This window comes from Nanorana parkeri, unplaced genomic scaffold (genome assembly GCF_000935625.1).
Source record: "Nanorana parkeri isolate BGI_ZX_2015 unplaced genomic scaffold, ASM93562v1 scaffold2263, whole genome shotgun sequence".
Lineage (NCBI taxonomy): Eukaryota > Metazoa > Chordata > Amphibia > Anura > Dicroglossidae > Nanorana > Nanorana parkeri.
This window is the reverse complement of record NW_017308531.1, coordinates 133,474-141,998: the sequence shown is the minus strand read 5'-3', so window position 1 is coordinate 141,998 and position 8,525 is coordinate 133,474. Positions and strand designations below refer to the sequence as shown.

The 8,525-nt window shown below is 41.1% G+C and overlaps 1 pseudogene; it reads right to left on the bottom strand.

Moving 5' to 3' along the window:
• Positions 1-7,409: 7,409 nt before the first annotated feature.
• LOC108801237 lies at positions 7,410-8,525 on the bottom strand (annotated as a pseudogene).

Here is an 8,525-nt window from a genome sequence, read left to right as displayed (position 1 = left end):
CTTACTTTCCAGTTCAGCTATGTTGTCCTAGATTGTTCACTTCTCCTGCCTTCTCCAAACTCTTCACCCTTTTGTGAATAAACTTGTAGATGTTACTTTGGAAGGCTGAGTCACTGCTGGTTCCATACATTTCTTGAGGGCGTAGACTAGAGCCGCCTCATCAGGCTGGAGCTATCCAGGAGATTTGTAGTGGCTCATTCATGCCAGAATAAGCAAATGATCACTAAACATGTGTAATAAATGGCTTCCTATGGAGTAAACTAGATCAGTGTTTCTCAACCTTTTTTCAGTCATGGCACCCAAAATCCATTTCTGATCTTTATGCCAGATTGGGATCTGATATGGATTTTAAGAAGGGATCCCTTTCAAAAACACACAAAAATCATATTAGAAGTCCTCTTGACATCAGAATCTCCCCTTAGGCTCAATTCACACCTAGGCGTATTGTTGCAGCTGATTCAGCACTACAAAATGCTCCACCCCAGGAATCCCAGTTATTTCCATGGACCCCCTTTACACATGTGAGTAGAATAGAAATACACCTGTCGTTCGAAATTATACATGAGCTACTTTGGGTCAGATTTCAGCGTGTTTTGTCCCATAGACTCAATAGAAAAGGCTTGAAAAACGCACATTGCGGTTTTTGTGCGCGTTTTTGCAAGCATATGCCAATATCTGCTCACCAAAAAGTGTGACTTAACATACGCACACAAAAATGCTCAAAAAAATACGCGTGTCGCATTGGTGTGAATCCAGCCTTAACTTCAGGAGCCCCCTTCACATCAGAAATCCCTCTTTTACATCAAAAGCCCCTTTTACATCAAGAACCCACTTCAGAGCAGAACCTCCCTTTTACATCAGATTCCTCTTTTACATCAAAACCCCCCATTACATCAGAACCCCGCTTTTACATCAGAGTCCTCTTTTACATCAAGAACTCCCTTCACATCATAACCCCCCTTTCACATCAGAGTCCTCTTTTACATCAAGAACTCCCTTCACATCAGAACCCCCCTTTCACATCAGAGTCCTCTTTTACATCAAGAACCCCCTTCACATCAGAGTCCTCTTTTACATCAAGAACCCCCTTCACATCAGAAGCCTGCCTGCACCATGGAAATAGATGAAGCTCTGTGAACATTTCGAGGCACCCATGAGGAAGCCACCATAAGAGATTCTAGTAAAATACATTCCAGCAGTGAAGTTGTCAGAAAAGGCGCCTATGGAAACATAATTAGCACATATAGGTGTTCAAAACCCCACCTTATATATAGTACTATCATCAGCAACAGTGATTTGTGTTCATACACCTGGTAGGTTGAGGCTTACTCTACACGTTTCCCCATTGAGATCTGCTTCATCAGGATTTGTGGCAAACTTATTACAGTTTTAAATACTAGAAGTATAAAGGAATAATACATTCATGAATAGATGATACATTTTTATACAACCATATTGGAAGTCAATGTGACACTTTCTATACATGAGTATATCTGTGGTAAGTGGATGGGAAGTGGCTGTGACACCATCCATTCAGATTTTCATAATTGTGTAATTCTTTTATATTTCTAGTATATAAAACTGTAAAACGAAATTTTTATTGAAATGTCAGGAATTTCACCAATATGGCAAATCTCAATGGAAAAGGTGAAGTTTGGGTTTGAAATTTAGTTGACGGTTGTTATATGGGCATTTTTTTCTTGTGGGTATTTTTTTTAATCCACATACTTCATAACAATACAATATACAAAAAAGGAAAGAAACACAAACTTATTGTGCACGTTTTGTGCCTAAAATATGTTTTATTTTAATAAATTTTTATTATTTTAACATACACGTAACAATTCACATAATCTTTTACACTTTCAAATCAATATCAAACTTACTACAGGAGATTAAACTTTAGACATCAGGATGTTTTTTTTTATTTTATATTAATACATTTTTATTATTTTAACATACACTTAACAATTCACATTATCAGGGTTATTCACAAAAGGGTAAAGAGTTTGGAGAAGGCAGGAGAAGTGAACAATCTACTTTTCAATCGATCAGCTCAATGAGATCTACCAACGAAAAAACACCTGCATCCAGGGGTGTGAGGGGGCGTGGCGGTGCATTGAAGTCAATGGCACACCAGGCAGGCCCCTCGCCCACTATCACGTACCTGGTAGGGAGACCGAATGTTTGAGGAGGCTTCTCTTGCACCTTGTGTCTTGTGGCCTTTGAGGTTGGGGACAAAGGCCAGGCAGACAAGGAGTGGCACGAGTGCTCAGGGAAATCCAGTAATCGAGGTCACAACAAGCCGGGGTCAAAAGCCAGGAGATCCGATGCAGTACAAAAGGGAGCAAGCAGAAGAATATCCAATAAACGGTCCGAGGTCAAAAGACAGGCAGCAAGCATGGATGGTTGTCAAACAGGAGCAGGTCAAAATCCAGGGAGTTCAGGTGCATACAGGACAAGGCTAAACAGGATACAAGGAACACAATCAAGCTGGAAAGACAAACCAGCAACTAATGGGCATGTGAGCCGGGTTTAAATAGGGCAGTGAATCAAACAATCATGTCACTTCCTGTGCGCCTTTCCGCGCCAAGTGTGTGTCACTTCCGGTGCGCGCTTTGGCGCGTTTTTCCGTGGGAAGGCTGTGTACTGCGCATGCGCGTTTTTCCGTGGAAAGAGCAGGACACCCACAGTGCAATACAACCCCACACCCCTGAACGAAGGGAGTCGGCTGGCTTACATTCCAGTGCGTCCTAGAGGCACCGGTGTCCTGTCCTCCTGTGGTGCTCAGGTGGCCGACGTTGCACATAAGGAGAGGAGTCCCGCCCCTTTCCATCTGTAGTGTCTGCCACATTCAGCCAGCAGCCGCACGAGCACCGCGGGAACATAGCCGTAGCCAGCCTCCAGGCAAGTGATGTAAATCACATCCTGTTCATTCATAACTGGGGACACATAATACTATGTGTCCCCAGTTATTTACAAACACTGGAGTGATCAGCTGATGTGATCAGTGTTTGTCCTGCACAGAGGATCGGTACATATCACTGATATGTACCGATCCTCTGCCACTCAACCACTCACACAGGGGGGCTGCAACTTCTCCTCTGGATCCGCGCTGCTCTCCTGGGCTGATGGCAGAGCTCCCTCCTCCGCCGCGGGCTGCAGCACTTCTTTCACTTCTCGGATCCCCGCTGCATACAGATGGGGACAACAGTGGGGATCCAGAGAAGCACCACGGGCAGGAGGAGAGGCCATCGCGATCTACCACTGATCGCTACGCGATCGACTGGTAGATCGCAATCGAACTTATGGGCACCCCTGATCTAGGACAACATAACTGAACTGGGAGTGAGCTAAATTGGAGAATCTTTCCAAATCAGCTATTTTGGCCTAGATTTTTCACTTCTCCTGCCTTCTCCAAACTCCTCACCCTTTTGTGAAAAACACTGATCATCTTTCACAAATTTAAAGCTTAAAGTTTTTTTTATTTAAAAATTTTCACTGTTTTCTTCTTGTAAAATATATATAAAAAATGTAAAATATAATATACAAAAAGATATGAACAAAGTACACAAAATATAAGTACAAGGAAAAGGAATGAGCATACAGTATATTTGGGGGTTTTATCACTTTTTTGTGTACTTTGTTTTTATTTGACGTTTCTTCATAGTAGAAAAAAAAATTGTAACATAAAAATAGACAATACACAAGAAGTTGTGTTGTTGTTGTTTTATGTGAAAAACATCCAATAGAAAAATAAACACAAAAGTATGCAGTCTCTTTAATATGTCTATGTTACTTTTATTTGCTTTTTTTCACTGTAAAATAACAACAAAATACACTCCCATAAAATTAACACTTTGCAAAGCAGCATGGGAAGGTTTTCTGAATTTCCACTATTGCAGTCAAATTTGAGTAAACACCTCTATATGTCTGTTATGTGTTTCACAGCATACAGCATACCAAAAAATAATATTGAAAAATATATTTGTCACTCTACCTTCACTTTCAAACAGCTCAGAGTAGTCTAAAAGGTAACAAACCGAGGGAGGGACAGATTGGGCTTCCTCTCATTAACAAAGTTTCTAACAGGGTTATTCACAAAAGGGTAAAGAGTTTGGAGAAGGCCAGAGAAGTGAACAATCTAGGACAACATAGCTGAACTGGAAAGTGAGCTGAATTGGAGAATTTTTCCAAATCAGCTATGTTGTCCTAGATTGTTCACTTCTCCGGCCTTCTCCAAACTCTTCACCCTTTTTGAATAGACCTGTAAACATAACTTTTCACAGCCCCCTCCTTAACATTACATAGAGGGAATGATATAGAGGTAAGATTGTTAAGCAAGCAAAAAGAACTTAAAAATGGAAGCAGCAATTTTTAAATATTTTAGGTCTGCAATGTGAATGGGAACATGTAACAAATGTAAAGAAGGTTTTATTCCAATTTAGCTGCAAAAGTGGAAATACACTTAAAGGTACATTTTTAAGCAAATTTCACCTATACAGTTTGCATAGCTGAACCCTGTATGATTCAGGGTTTATTCACACCTATGTTGTCTTCCCCTTGGTGCTTTTTTAATAAAAAAATGAATGAAAATAGATCAAAACACATTTGTCAGTGCACGTCGAAACACGATAACATGCGTCATCGCTCATTATTAATGCATATTGCAATGCATTTTGTATTGAATGTCAACTGGCATTATAATGGACATCAACAAACCTTGTGATTTGTGAATATGAGGCACTTGCCTGCATATTGATGAGCTTCTGTTGATTTTATTGGATCAGTCATCATCAAGTTAAAAACTTAAAGTGACACTAAAGCCAACCCCACCCCCCAACGCTATTGTAAGGACTTACCTTAAACGATGCCTCTTGATCCAATCATCTTCTTCTTTCCAGTAGTTTTCAGGAGTCCCTCCAGCACTGGTGCCGGTGTCTGATCCAGCGCTGACTCCTCTCTATTCCTGTCCCACGTAGTCTGTGCGGGTGCACTCTGCTGCATGATCTTACCCTGTGTCTCTCCTCTTCTCCTGGCCAAAGATCTGTACTGCGCATGCGCCCACCACATGATCCTTCGCGGCCCCCGAGAATGTTCAGATCTTCAGACAGGAGAGTGCGGCGGAGACACAGGTAAGTTTTAACCCTATTGTAAACTTTTTTTAAAAATGTTTTTTGCATATAGCTACTGCTTGCTAGCAGTAGCTATATGCAAAAACCCAAGAGGCTTTAATTATCCTTTAAGGCAGAATTAAAATAATATTGACTCACTGAAGATCTTACAAAGGATATAAAAGACTGACAGATAGTTTATCTCTCTGGTACATACCAGACATTGGTCAGAAAATTTACTTCTGTTCTTTGCTATGGGATGTCAGAACATTTTGCAGTCTAATTTATTATGAACTCTGAGGTGTAGGAATGATTATGTATAACAAAAAGACTCTGGCAGTTACAAGTATGAAGATGGCATAAAAAGCAGATTGTTTTTTACAGAAAGCTCAAATGATGATGTTTTATCATTGCATGGCAATAGATACATACGGTTCCTAATGATGTAACAGCTGTGCTGAACAGAAGGGACCCTGCTGCTTATACATCCCCATTGCGCTGCTTGTCCACCTGGTTTGTACGGGGTCTAAAGCTTATACAGGGCTAAAGACCTTTTCCTACTTCATATAACAGCTCTCAGGTCTGGTGATTAGCTAAACCCAAGTCCAGCACCCAGCGCCGCACAGTGGGAGCCCTGGAAGTCACACCCTCTCCCATACCTAGAGGAACTGGGTTATTGTCATGATTGTGCCAGGGAAACAGGGTAGCAGGGAAACAAGTGGATTATAGGGATGCACCGATACTTTTCAGGTACCACTGCCGATACTTGACATTGTCATGAGAACTACCAGGGTTGCAGAGGTTGCAGCAGGGGCCTGGCTCTGGCGCTCCACCACTGTCCTGAAATCATTAGTCGATATGTTAGAAAAACTGTCACATGACAATAAACAAAAATGTATCAGTACTTGTGTCTGTAAGTAGTTGGGCAAGTATCAGTACTTGTACTTGCAAAAATGGTATTGGTGCATCCCTTATATATATTTATAAAAACAAAATCATACATTAAAACAGAGATGTAAGTATCTGTACTTGTATTTGTAGCGCGTATGGTACTTGGCATCGGTGCATCACAAATGGATTATATAAGATCTGCAGGGTTCTTGCCACCCAATTATTGTGTTACTTTGCCCTAAATGGACAAAGAACAGCTTTACTTTAAAAACAAAAATATATTATACATTATATAATTTTATATTTATATAATATATAAACATATTTACTAATTACCACTCTGGAGGAAAGTTTGCTCCACCTGTCATGGCTATAACAAAGAGTCTCAGTGCTGATAGTCGAGGTTATCTCATTGTTGAAGTTCTCGTGAACTTTAAAGCTAAACTCCAGGCAGATATACAAGGTACCAATAAGTTAACTGTAGCTTTGTATTCATTGATACAACATTAAATTATATTTCTAAATGCAAGCAGTGCCTGAATTTGATTCGGTATTAGCCTCTTGCAGTCAACTGTATAGCAGAGATCAGGAAGAGGAGAGGAAAGCAGCACAAGCAGCCAATCAGGTGTTCTGCAGTGGAAGGAGTGTGCTAACAGGAGGAGAGAGCAGAGTGACAAAGAGATGAGCTCATAAGTCTGCGGTAGAGAGGAGACATGTAAGGGAAATTGTACTAGAAAAATATTAGGTCCCCTCCCTTGCCTGTATTTAGCTTCTTGCTTTGAGTTCAGCCGCTCTCTGCAGGGAGAAGATCATGAACTGAGTTATCAGCAGTATGTGATTGCTCAGCTCTCCATCTTTAGAGCTGACGCATGACAGCTTCAGTGTCACAAGTCGGCTCTAATTATGGGGATGAGTGTATTTCACTCTCTCCATAATTCTCTTTTATATTGGACCTTGTTTGGGTATATCTCACCTGTAAAACTTCTCAAATCTTACGACGAGTTATGTCACTGTTCTTGAACTAGTTCATTCAATGTCAAAAATGGCAGCTTCAATCTAAATGTTAGTTCGAACCAAAAACAGTATGTTCCTTCTTGATTTGGTGCCGGAACGCGCTGGATTGTATCCCGGCTGGCTCCCTGCCTTCAGGGGCGGGAGGGGCCATGGCGGTGCATTGAAGTCAAACGTAGGGAGCCGACCGGGAAGCGCTCCAGTGCATTCCGGCACCAAATCGGGCCAGAACGGACTGTTTGTGGTGTGAACTAGCCCTAAGGCTTTTTACACAAATATTTGCTTCAAGACGGGTTCATTTTAACATGCCAGTAAATGATTAATCTTACTTGTTTCTACGCAAAACTAAACCATCCGTATCACTGGACTTAGCCTTTAATCTTGTACCAATTTTTACAGTTCAGCTGACCCTGACAACTCAGTTTCTCTGCTGTTCATGGTCACAGCACCATGACGGTGATTATCTGTAGATGCCTCAACTGGGTTACCATGATCATCGTCTGTGATGTTCCTCTTTTGCCGTCTTTGTAGAAAAGTACACCAACTTGTGAATGTATAATTAAACCTGTCGGATGCATAACAGTACAGTATCGGATCCATACAACAGTTTGTTCCTGACATCATCCAAGTGATATAATAGGCAATCTCGATGTTTTCCAGCAAAGAACATGAAGTTGGGAAGAACAATATAATGGTGACCCCGATGGTCCTGATGATATGGACTGGGATATAGCAGATAATGAATATTATTAGGGAGATGAAGATTGTCTGCACTGACTTGGACACCATGGCTTTGCTGAGGGTGTTCATTGGGTTAATTTTGAGGAGGTGTCGAGTCAGTAGAGTGTAACAGACCAATGTTATGGAGAAAGGAATGAGGAGAGCAGAAAAGAGAATGACCCAGTTCCAAACAAAAAATAAAACTGCTTGTTCGGTTTGGTGGATGCTGAGACATTTTGTAACCCCGTGGACTTCAGATGTTTTGAGGACAAAGAAAAATGGAATACCTTGGCATAGCAGACAACCCCAAATGACAAGGCAAACTTTTGTTATGAAAGGTTTTTTGGTGAAAGCAGATCTTTTGATGTTATGAGCAATACCGAAATATCGGTGGATACTGATTAAGGTGAGGAAGTAAATGCTCCCATACTTATGAGTGCTGAGCAAGAAGACCTTGAACTGGCAGAAGAACAATCCATAGGTCCAGTGGTCAGTCAAGGAGTAGATAATGATCAGAGGAGCTGCTGGGGTGATGATGGCATCAGAGATGGCCAAGTTGAACTGGAGAACCACTGTCGAAGTCCAGTCTTTTACCTTGAACCAAAATATCCATAAACTGATGCAGTTCAGCACAAAGCCAATGAAGAAGATGAAGCTCAATAAGATGGAGATGAAAGGGTTAATGGGTTGAGGCTGACAGCCACTTGAGTTTCCAGAAGAGTTAAACATCTCAAAAGCCTATATTTTGAAAAGCAAATGTTTGCAGTTAAATATTATTTGCCCAAACAT